Source organism: Amblyomma maculatum, chromosome 2 (genome assembly GCF_055883805.1).
Source record: "Amblyomma maculatum isolate TAMU_Amacu chromosome 2, ASM5588380v1, whole genome shotgun sequence".
In the NCBI taxonomy this organism is placed as follows: domain Eukaryota; kingdom Metazoa; phylum Arthropoda; class Arachnida; order Ixodida; family Ixodidae; genus Amblyomma; species Amblyomma maculatum.
The window spans coordinates 222,149,660-222,162,106 of record NC_139345.1 but is presented as its reverse complement, the minus strand read 5'-3'; positions in this window follow the sequence as shown (position 1 = coordinate 222,162,106).

Sequence of the window (12,447 nt, the reverse complement as noted above, 5' to 3'; positions counted from 1 at the left end):
AGGTGAGAAGGGTAGACGCTAGATGAAATGGTTGTGCACGTTTTCTTTATTTTATTCTTTTTGTGTGTGCGTGTGCCGAGAATTTTGAGAGGTGGAGCCACGCGGTTCGCGCATGGAGCGCGAGACCGAGCCGTCCACGGAGAACAGCAAGCCGGAAGCGAGTGAGTGCCTCAGCCGGGACGGTGGCCCTACTTTTCTTGGATATATATGTAAATATTTTCTCTCTTGTCTCTTTGGCTCTGGGAGCCGGATGCCGCATTCTGCTCACTGGTATTGCAGCCATGATTGCGGGAAACCACCGGGGTGCTGAGACACCGCTGAAGCGGTGGGCACCGTTCGCTCAGAAGTTGCTTTTGGATGTCAGCGAGCGAGTAGGGTCACATGGGCTCCTTGGCAGAGATGCGCATCCTCGCGGCATTATGTTCTAGACATTGTCCTTACTCCTAAAGCGACGAGGCTGAAAGCTCTTTTTGGGAGCAGCCTGTCGCACATCAAAGGACAGTCTAACCATGGCATACAACATCAGTAAATGTGTTTTTTGTTTATTTCGCTGTAGCCGAAAAATCTCCTTTAAGCAGAGAAAGCTAACTTTGTTCGAATGAACTTGGTATTTTTGGGCTGTGAAGGCCAATAGGAAATTTCGCGGAACCAGATTGTTATGCCGGCTAACGAACCGCGAATGCCCGTGCTTCGTTCGGATTAACGGAACGCAGTTCGGTGTCGAACAAAATTGTTTGGCACTCGCATTGGCCCAAATTTTACCAAATTGTCATTTTGCGCAAATTATTCGACCTTTTGGAGATCCAGAGGGTTATAGAGAGATCAAGTAAAGCCGCCTGGGCCTACTGCCATTGTCTACGTTCCTGCCCGCTGCCATGCGGCCGTGAGCCCCCATATTGCGGAGTCTTATGGATCCAGTCCGGCTAACGGGAAAGGAGGCGAACCCCTGCCTGCCAACAAAGGCTTGATGCTCGTTGGGCTAGGTGGTTAATCATGACAGCAAAACAGCGCAGGTAGAAAGAAGGGACGGAAAACACAAGACAATAGAGCACTGACCTCCAACTATTTATTTCACCAAGCGTGCCAGTATATGTATACACCAGCAAGTCTGAAATCATAGAAAGGGGAACGACACTCGTCACGATGCCACAGCATAGCACCAGGAGCCCCAATCTCATCTAAAAATCTGAGTTCCTTCTGGCTCAAAAAGACCGATGGCATGCTCACACACTTATCTCCCGCACGTGAAATCTTCACCGCCTCGATTATTTCTCTAACTCCCTGATCCTGATGTTTACTTTCAATTGTGCATTGTATAAAGGCTGCACGCACAGCTTTTTTCGATGCTGATGTTCCCATTTATTGTCACAATTACGGCAGTGCAGGCTGAGCTGACCCTGGTTCCTTCTTTTACGGTTTTAAAGGAACCAAGATGCGCTAAAAAAAGACAACCACAGGAAATAGCCAAGGAGACAGACAGAGCGCAAACTATCAACTGAGTTTATTTGTGTGAAAGTGCCCTATATAGTCAGAATCACAGCAAAAGAACAAGGGGAATGAGAGCGGGGGTTACAGCCAATCAACTCCTGGTCAACAACAGGTGCGCAGAAAATGGTTTTCCTTGTTATACAGTGTGACAGAAGTGTCGCTTACACATTTATCACCGTTTTCTTTTATGTGATAGGCCTCCAAAAGCTCCCGCGCTGTTTTATTTTTACTTCTTCCTAGAATCTTAATCTTTTTAAGCAAAGGCTCGCATCCACTGCAAGCAAGGCAATGAGCAGGCAAGTTTGCTCCTTCTTTATTCCGAATGGATCGGGCATGTTCCCCTGCGCGTTCATTCACGCATCGGCCTGTCTGGCCCACGTAGGCGCCTCCACACTTGAGTGGGATTTCATATACCACTCCAGTGGCACATTTTACATACTTTTCGGCAGTTTTATGTCGCATCCACTGCCTCTAGCTCCTTGGTTCCCGGTTCTCGGGCACAAGGCTGCGAGTTTCCGTGGGGCATAAAAAACAACAGGGACGCCATGCCTCTTGGCCACTTTTTTTACATTGTGCGCCACTTTGTGAATATATGGCACCACCACGACCTTCTTTTTTGGAAGCGGCTCATCCACACTTCTTCGACTTCTTTTTATCTTCCTGAGAAGATTCTCGGCCACGGCTGATATGACGTCGCAGGGGAAGCCGGCTGAAAGCAACCTTTCAATTTGATTAATAAAACTTATATGCATTGCATTCGGGCATGACTTAGTAAGTGCGGATTCCAGACACGAGCTTGCAATTGCTCTTTTGACTACCTTCGAATGCGCGGAATCAAACGGAAGCAACTCTTTCTTTGCTCGTGGTGCGTAGTACCAGCAGGCATGTTGTGCGCCGAGGTTAAGGTTAATATCTAAAAAGTGCAGCGACCCATTAGAAGGAAGTTCATGCGTAAAGGTCAAACCTCGCCCATACTGTCTAAAGGCAGTTAAAATCCTACTCACTCAATTAGTGTGGGTCAAGGTTATTTGTTTGGATAAAACAATCAAAAAATCGTCCACATATCTAAAACACTTACATGCCCCCAGACTAGTAAACTCGTCGTTTAGGGAATGGTCAATGGCGGCTAAAAATATGTTACTAACAACAGGGGCGACGCAAGAACCTATACAAATTCCTTGTTTCTGAATGTAAAAGTTGTCTTTAAAAGATATGAAGGTGGCTTGCAAATAAAATTAGGGCAATGACATGAAGCTATCAGCTGATACACCAGCAGAGTTTTGGAAGCCTATTAACCCACTTCTTTCAATGCAATCTCGGACAGCGACAAACAACCCTTGATGCGGCAATGAATAAAACAAATCTTCGACATCTACTGAAAAGGCGTAGCCGATATGGTCATTGGAGTTGAAGAAGGTTAAAACATCAGTCGAGTTCTTTGTAAAAAAGGGGTCTTCAATTTTTAAAGCATTAAGGTGCTTCAGTAAATACTGGCTTATTAAGAACTGCCATGATCCCTTCTCGCTAACAATTGTTCTAGCTAGAACAATTGCGAGCCTTTGCTTAAAAAGATTAAGATTCTAGGAAGAAGTAAAAATAAAACAGCGCGGGAGCTTTTGGAGGCCTATCACATAAAATAACACGGTGATAAATGTGTAAGCGACACTTCTGTCAAACTGTATAACAAGGAAAACCATTTTCTGCGCACCTGTTGTTGACCAGGAGTTGATTGGCTGTACCCCCCTCTCTCATTCTCCTTGTTCTTTTGCTTTGATTCTGACTATATAAGGCACTTTCACACAAATAAACTCAGTTGATAGTTTACGCTCTGTCTGTCTCCTTGGCTGTTTCCTGTGGTTGTCTTTTTTTAGCGCATATTGGTTCCTTTAAAGCAATGCACCAACTCGCCCAACAAGAAGTTCTTCTAAACTTCTTTTACGGTGTTATTGTGTTCTCTAACATCTTCTGTTGACATATCTGCCCGTCGGTGTGATATATTCGCGGCCACACGACAAAGGCACGCGATATACCACACTCTCTTGACAACTGACGAAACGGTTTTGATGATTAATACTACAAGGGCTCTCCTTAGTTGCGAATGCGTGTTTTCTTACATAATACTGATAGCTTCAATGAAGCAGAAAACACAACTTGAAACCCTATTCGCTTTTCGTTTTTTTTTTCGATTATGTGATGTATGGTTCACATATGGAATTACAGCTACTTTTCTGCGATCATCCTTCTCTTGTCCTATTTTTTTCTTTCTAAGCATACCTTCAGCCACAGCGCAAACAAGGGGTTCAGGGTAACCAGCATCATAAAGGCCACTAATCTGTAGTGCCAAGGCTCCATGGAGCATATTGTACGTGCCTAGCGCCGCGCGGCCGCCGTGCTTGATGCCGATGAAGACGAAGCGGTTGTTGGATTGAGAGGCTAGAATTGGAGCTAGAAGCCCACCATATCCTCGGGTCTTCTTCTACGTGTACCTTCACGGCTCCCTGTGGCTTGAGTCGTGACACTGGTCGAGGTGCCATCGATTATCCCTTCTTTTGCGGAGGACGCGACGCGGCCGCCTCATGACCACTCCTGCTCATCTTACAAGCCGGCGGCTCCAAGGCTTGCCCCCGAGGCCTTCCCTCTTGACCAAGAGCCCCTAGCTTCCACCAAAGCTATGGCGATGACACCGCTCGCCCGTACCACGACTGTCTATTCTGCCACTTCGTCCTGTCCCATCCTTCAGACCCCACGTACCCCTAAGCCATGTCACGGTGAGCAGTTCGAAGATGCTGAGGACTGGCTAGCTCACTACAAAAGGGTCGCGACGTTTAACGGATTCGACGTGGCGCTGCAAAAATGCGGAACGTCTACTTCAGCCTTGAAGACGCTGCTCAAACGTGGTCCGCGGACCGCTGGCCACATCCCCTACGTGGCCGGCATTCTGAAGCCAGCTCCTGGGTACGTACATGAACAGTGACCGCCGGCAGAACGTGGAGCGTGCCCTGACCTCTAGAGTCCAGCGTCCGAACGAAGGGGTCGCAATGTGCGTTAAGATGTCATGCGTCTCTACCATCGCGCCGACCCGTCCATTAGTGAAGAGAAGAAGATGCGACACGTGATGTGCGTAGGCAAAGATCAGCTTCTTTCCGGCCTCATTCGGAACCCGCCCACCACCATCACGGCGTTTCTGGCTGAAGCTGTGATTATGAAGCGATGCAGCCAGTACGCTCGGCCACTGAATTCCCTCTCCTCACTACCGCCGTCTGACCGCGCCGACTAAATTCCCGGTGCAGATCTGATCTCCCTTCGTGACCTCATTCACACCGTGGTTGGCGAGGGGCTGCAGCAATTTCATGGAATAACTCCTCTTGGCACGGCTTCTCTGGCCAGCGTCATCCGTGAGGAGGTCCAGAACGCACTCACGCCACCGATGAGTGCAGTCGTTCAACCGCCGCCCCGGGCTTCACCCAGCCGATGACTTATGCTAAAGTCACACACTGCCCAGCCGTGCTTCTTACTCTTTCGCATTACACTGCACCTGAGGTCGTTGTGCATGCTGCGGAACCGCTGCCCTTTTGGGCAGATCGGGGCCAGGCGCCCTGAAAAACTTATCTCTGGAGCGCTGCAGACCATGAGGCAATACAGCAAAACCGCACCCTTTGTCTGCTTGGAGATACGTCGACCCTTTGGGAGATACAGCCGTTTCTTTCTTCCTCCGGTACTAGTCTTGCGACTCTTCGGACGTTATGGAGGGATCAGTGCGATCGAGACAGACTGCGCCGTTGAAACGAGTGTCGGACTATCTTGTAACAACCACCTTAGTGCCCTCCAAGCAGACAAAGAGTCATGATGTGTTTCAAAGGAAGGCCCGTGAAGCTGTTAGCAGCCACTTTGAGAAAAAAGACCAAAGATGCCTTAAAAAAGCTAAGACAGAGGAAAATCAATTATGCGAGTCGTGAAGACTAGGTAATCTTGCTAAACAGATCAAGGATAGAAAATAACTGAGATTAAAGGTATTCTTTTCTGCTAAAACGCATAAAGAAGCCTGTCCGCTCCGTGTGATTATCGCGGAAAAAGGTACTGGCAGAAATGTTTAGCGCTTTTTTGCGAGATAGGCTGGCTATCCTTGAAATCAATGACATATTTTTGGTAAAGAATTATACGCAGGTTACTGAATTATTATGTTGTAACGAGAATAAGAAGGTGTCTGGCTTCTAAATTAACATCAAAGATTTGTTTTACTCTTTACCACGTCTTATTACTGTGTGTAGAATAAGCCATTGACATGTTTGATACTATGTCTTTTCAGAATAACTGTGGCGTAACTGCAGGCAGGTTTCTAGACTTACTCAATGCATACTTGAAATCAATTTTCACGACCTGGGATAAAGGTAGCTACCTGCAAAAGCGCGGAATTTGCATTCGGTGACGCATTCCTCCTGTACTAAGTGATCTTTTTTTTGCCCTGGCACTACAGATTAGTCTACTTTATGATGCTGGTTACCTTGAATCCCTTGTTTGCGCTGTGGCTGAAGGTATGCTTAGAAAGAAAAAAATAGAACACGAGATGGATAATCGCAGAAAAGTAGCTGTAATTCGATATGTGCACCAGACTTCACATAATCTGAAAAAAAAAAATCGGAAAGTGTATAGGGGTTCAAGTTGTGTTTTCTGCTCCATTGAAACTATCAGCATTATGTAAGAAAACAAACCCATTGGCAACTAAGGAAAGCACTTGCAGTATTAATCATCAAAACCCCTTTGTCAGTTGTCAAGAGGGTGTAGTATATCGCGTGCCTTTGTCGTGTGGCAGCGAATATATTGGACAGACGGGCAGATGCGTTAACACAAGATGTGAGAGAGCACAATAACAACCTAAAAGCAGGGCAGCTCAGCCGGCGCTGCCGTAATTGCGGCAGCATCGGAAACAGCCATGTTTGCCAGCCTTTAATCAATGCACAATTGAAAGTAAACATCAGGACCAGGGAGTTAGAGAAATAATCGAGGCGGTGAAGATTGCGCGTGTTGGGGATAAGTGTGCGAGCATGCCATTGACTTTTTTGAGCCAGAAGGAACTCAGATTTTTAGATGGATGAAATGGGCTGCTGGTGCTATGCTGTGGCATCATGACGAGTGTCGTTTTTCTTTCCCGCTTTTCTTGATTTCACACTTGCTGGTATATATATGTATACATGACACGCTTGGTGATATAAATAGTTTGAAGTCAGCGTTCTATTCTCTTGTGCTTTCTGTCCCTTCTTTCTACCTGCGCTGTTATTGAAGCCAACAAAGGCACGTGAGCGGGAACAACACCCTCCCGTCACGCTGGCTTCTGGGACCTGCCGGCTTCTGGGACCTTTGAGCTCGTCGGATAGCACCAATGTTGCCTGTGTCAGCTGCTCTGCTGTCGTCATGGCAAGCCTCGTGCACCCCGCGGATGACATCCAAGGAGCAGCTCTCGACAACCACAGGTGGATATTTATGGAGGGAGGGATGTGGAAACCCAGTTGCCTCCCCTTTGGTTGCCACCGATCGCCACCACCCCAGCTATACCCCAGTGAGCATCGTGGCAGCACCGGCGGGGAGAGGAGGTAAGTACCTACCCTTGGGGGAAGGAGACCCAGTGATGGGTGCGCGACCAAGATGTCTACGCGGGTTACCGCGAGAAGAAGACAGAAAGCTTTTGGATCCAGCCGGAAAGGCGAGCGGTCGTCTCCCGCCGCATCTCCCTCAAATTCCGGAGGATAGCGGGAACGGAGTATGCGGCGCGCACGGGAGGGCCCGTCGTGCATGACCGCGCGTCTTCTGGTTCCCAATAGCGAAGCAACCGGCAAATACCGTATGCTCTCGCCGCCTTCCATGGCAGACGCCATTGTATGGCTTTGTCCGAAGAATGCGGCGCGCACGGGAAATCCCGGTCGTCATATTCACGGCTCGTGCAAATGTCCGCCGCCGAAGGCGCACCCCTCTTCCCCAGATGGTGAGTCAGAAGTTCTTCTTACATAGCCTTGCCCTTCCAAGGAAAACCTTGTTGAGCTATCCGGCATGCTTTGTATTATTTGAAAGTGCAATAAATAGCATTCGTCTTCTTCTTCTTCTTCTTTGATATTTGGCACATACCCACGAAGGGGCATTGGCCAGGGTTCAGTGTGGACTCCCAAATGTCCTACCCAAACTGAATTAGTGTATTAAAGTAATTGACAACTAAACAAAAACATAAGTTTTAAGATCACAAAAGTTATTGAATGAAAAAATATGAAGCAAAAATTTGGAGTTTTGTAAATTTGGAATGCAATTAGCAAGGGAATCTGTCCGTAGCTGTGATGTAGTTATGTAAGTACTGACAAATTTGAGGCAACGCAAATCCTTTCGCACTCGCACCGAAGGAGAGTAGAAGAGGGACCGACAACGTAAATCCCAAGCGTGCAATTGGAGTTTCTAAATGCACCCTCCTCTGATGTGAAAACCTTCGGCAAGCGAGAAGGAAGTGATCAATATTTTCAATTTCACCGCAAGCCTCACAAAGGTTTTGGGGGCTGATCCCGCATCTACATAAATAAAGATTTAGGCGAGGAATCCTGCATCTCAGGAGAGTCATCGTTACCTCACACTGCCGTGATTTACATGCTCGAACTTTCCATGAGTATATGAGATGCTGGTATTCGGCTGTAGAAAGCAAAGAATCATTGCATGTAGCGGCTAGGTATTGATATCGCTGGAAACGGGACATTCCAAAAATGGTGATATTAGGGATGGTACAAATGAAACAGATGCATCAATAGCTGATTTAGCCAGGAAATCTGCCGCTTCGTTCTGGAACATACCGCTGTGTCCGGGGACCCAGATGAAGCGTATTTCTTTCACCCACCCCGGTATGAAATACTTTAGTGAGCGGCTCAACACAGCATCCCGTGCTGACTCCAGTGACAACAAAACAGAGAGTCTGATAGAAAAATTATTTTTGATTGACTGCAGGGAACGTTTAGTAGCGCTAGCCCAATTGCCATAAACTCTGCTAGAAATATCGGTGTGTAATCCGGGACACGCACCGAAAAACTCCAGGAAAGAGACTCGGAAAAAATTCCAATCGCAGCTTTTTGCGCAATCACAGACGCATCAGTGGCAATTACAGTGTGATCAGGGAACCTTTCAAGGTGTTCACATAGGAGACTGGATATTAGACTTGAGGGTAAGTGCTTCACATTAAATGGAAATATAGAATCATAATTTATATCCACAAAGGACGTTGAGCAGTCAATAGGACATATAGAAAAAGGTAAAAGACTTGCGCAAAAAGTAGATGAAGAAGGAGACGTGACAACAAGACAGAGCGCAGTGTCTTTTTGCGCTCTGTCTTGTTGTCACGTCTCTTTCTTCATCTACTTTTTGCGCAAGTCTTTTACCTTTTGCTAATATGAACCAACTCGCCCAGAAGAAAGTACTTACTGACATATAGAAGCAAGGTCCACACCAATGTTTGTTAAAATGCTCTGCGTAAAAACAACCTGGGGCTTGCAGACCCTTGTCCGCTGGTGAGTGAGAAAGAGGGCGGGGTTTGACACAAAAATAGGTATAGCCACACCGGGAGTAGTCTCAAATGATCGCAAGAATGATCTGACAGTTAGAAGGCGGTAACGGGAGTTAAGGTCCGGAATGCGGGCAGTACAGAACAGTGGTAGAGACTGACTGTGGAAGCCCTAGGCAGAGGCGCAGCGCCCGTCTTTCTAAAAGCAACAAAGGATGCAGCTTATATTTTGGACACCCAGAAAAAAGAATGCAGCCAAATTCCAGAATCGGTCTCACATAGGCTTTGTATAAAAGTAGAAGAGTATCTCGACGCATACCAAATTTCCTGTTACTTATCCTTATCAGTCTACCAAGGGCACGTTCACCTTTCCGAACATTAGACTTGATGTGAAGCCTCCAATCCATACTAGCATCATAAGTAATGCCTAAATACCGTACAGATTCCACTTGAGGTATGACATCTGAGCGGTAGTTTAACGAAACATATAAGGGGGTTATGGTTTTAAAAACTAGCACACTACTTTTGGACATATTTAAAACCAATTTAATTTTGTCCGACCAGACCTCAAGTGCATTTAGGTAAGCTTGTAGTGAACGATATAGGTCATGAATATCTTTTGCAGAGGCGAAGAATGCTATGTCATCTGCATATACATATACAGTGACATCAGGATGAACCGGAATATCGCACATTAAGATATTAAAAAGGAGTGGGGAGAGCACAGAGCCCTGAGGCACCCCTCTTGTCTGTGCATAGGTATCTGAGATTAATGAGCCATCAGTGCAAAAGAATTCTCGTCCTTTCAAAAATTCCCTGATCCACGCATATATGTAGAACATGAGGACATAATAAGGACAACTTGTTAAGTAGAATGGAATGTTCAATGCTGTCATAGGCCTTAGCAATATCTAGCGTCACTAACGCTGATACCTCCTTGTTGTACATTGCAAGGCGAATCCTGCTTTCTAAATCTACATGTGCAGACCATATTGAGCATCCATTGCGGAAACCAATCTAGGAAGAACTCAAAGCATTAACCTCAGAGGTATGCTTTGTGAGGCGGCCATGCACAATTCTTTCTATTAATTTTACTAGTTTCGAAGTCAAAGCTATCGGCCGAATGTTTTCAACATGAAGTCCTTTACCAGGGTCTTTCAAGAGCAATATAATTTTCGCCACTTTCCAGACGTGCGACAGCCATGCAGATTCTAATGATTCATTAACGAGATCCAGGAGATCCTGAGTGAAATCATTTGCTAAAATTTTGAGCATACCTACCGTAACCTCGTCCCAACCTGTAGCCGAGTTTTTCATGGAAGAAATCACAGATAGGAGTTCTGACCTATCAACCTCAACATAGTCTGAGCAGAAAATGGGAGCGTGCAAGGGAACTCTGCACTGCTCCTGGAAACGTAATGCTAGCCCTTGCGCAATTTGTTCCAACTCATCCTTTGCCTCCTGTGGAGACAACACTACTGAACTTAATGACTGAGAAAGGGGCGAGTTTCTATTTCGTTCCATGAAACGATACAAAGCCTTCCTGTGCTTAGGGTTTGACAAATAAGTATTTAAATTTTCGTTGTACTCGTCCTTTGCCTGCGCTATGGCTCTTTTGAATGACGCCGAGCAAAATTTGTAGTTTATCCAGTTTACTGGGCTCTGGTTTTAAGAAAGGCTTTTCCATGCTGCTTTTCTACGGCGGAAGGCTTTCTCACACGCGTCATTCCACCATGGGGATGGCGACTTATTGTTTACTGTAGACCGCACAGTGAACTGGGAATCTACAGTAGCATTCGCAATTGAGGAAAATACCTTTTGTGTTTTGTCGGTCCCACATGAACAAAGGTTTGATTTGAGGGAGGAGCGTAGCGAAGCTGCATATTTGGCGTTGTTTACTAGTTTACTGTTCAAAGTTCTATCTCGTGTTGTGCTCATCATGACGGTAAATGTTATTGGAAAGTGGTCACTAGATGTACCACTGTCTACTGTGGACCATCCTCCTATACCTATCCCACCTGCTGCCAGGGATAAATCGATGACAGATTGCGAATTTCCGCGCATGAAGGTTATAGCCCGAAAATTGCAGCAGCGCACAGCATTTGCCGACATTTGCGAGCTGTCCACATGCGTCGGAGTAGTTATCCCAAAGAGTATGGTGCGAGTTAAAATCACCTGCAATAACTACCCTATTAGAATTTGTAAGTAATCTGTCAAAATAGTCTGTGCTACGTAGTCCTGTGGGGCAGTAGACGTTAGCGACTGTAACATGGCCACAATGCGGCAATGTGATATCTACAGCCAAAATCTCGCACTCAGATTCTTTATTGTTTTGCTTATTTTTGCCCGGTGACATAATTTTGACGATATAAAAGTTAATAAACCACCGCCCCTACCGTTTACACGATCGGCGCGGAAAACATATTTCTTTAAGGTAAATGACTTTGCGGGGGAGAGCCAAGTTTCTTGCAAAAGCACTATGTCTGGCTTATGTGTTGAAAGGAGAAGATATAAATCTGGAAGTGAAGATACAATAGAGCTACAATTCCACTGCAGCACTTGTACACCTGCCATGATTACTTACCTAAAATTGAGGCCGCAACAGCCTCTTTTAGCACATCGGTTTGATGTAAAACTTTGGAAGGCCCTTTTTTAGTTTTGGTCTGGGAAATCGAGGACTTAGAGGGTGAGCTAGAAGCACGGCGCTTTTGAGTAGGGCATGCCATTTCAACATCATTAGAGCAAATACCTTGTGGTTTCTACTTGGACATAGGCCACCAACTACCGCGGGTTCGAGCGTCGCGCGAGCCGAAGCCCCGATCAGCCGTCACCACGCGCACACTGAAACACCGCAGCGCGCACTAAACCTATACAGGGAGGAGAGCACTTCGCTGCAAGGACACCAACCTCCAAGTTCACAAAGGAGACGTTTATTGAAACGCCATCCTCCAGCGGCACACACACACACACGCACACACATACATATATTTACAAACGCACATACGCATATTTACAAACGCACATACACACACATACGCAGTCACCGTGTCAAGGGAGCGCGCGAGGAGCAAGGCTCCCCTGCGCGCACAAGTGACACGGAGTGCGCGCCGCAAGCACGCAAGGGCGTGCTGTGATCTCTCTCGCAGTGACCAAAGGGTTCCTTAGAGAGAGTGTGGGCAACCACCGCAAGGTACGCCTGTCGCGGATCGTTGGATCACGATCGACAGGCTCGAGCTTCGCTCTCAGGTAAGACCCGGAGCAGACGAACTCGAGTACACACTGGTCTGCGCGGACAAAGGCCGGCAGACAAGAACAGTTGCGTACGCACCTTGCGATGTCTCGAAGGAGTCTCCCTTTGGGCTCCGCTCGGACAGCCGCGCGAGCGCGGCTGTCGAAGCGGTGCCGTGTTCCCGCCAAAAGGCGCCAATAAGAACAGC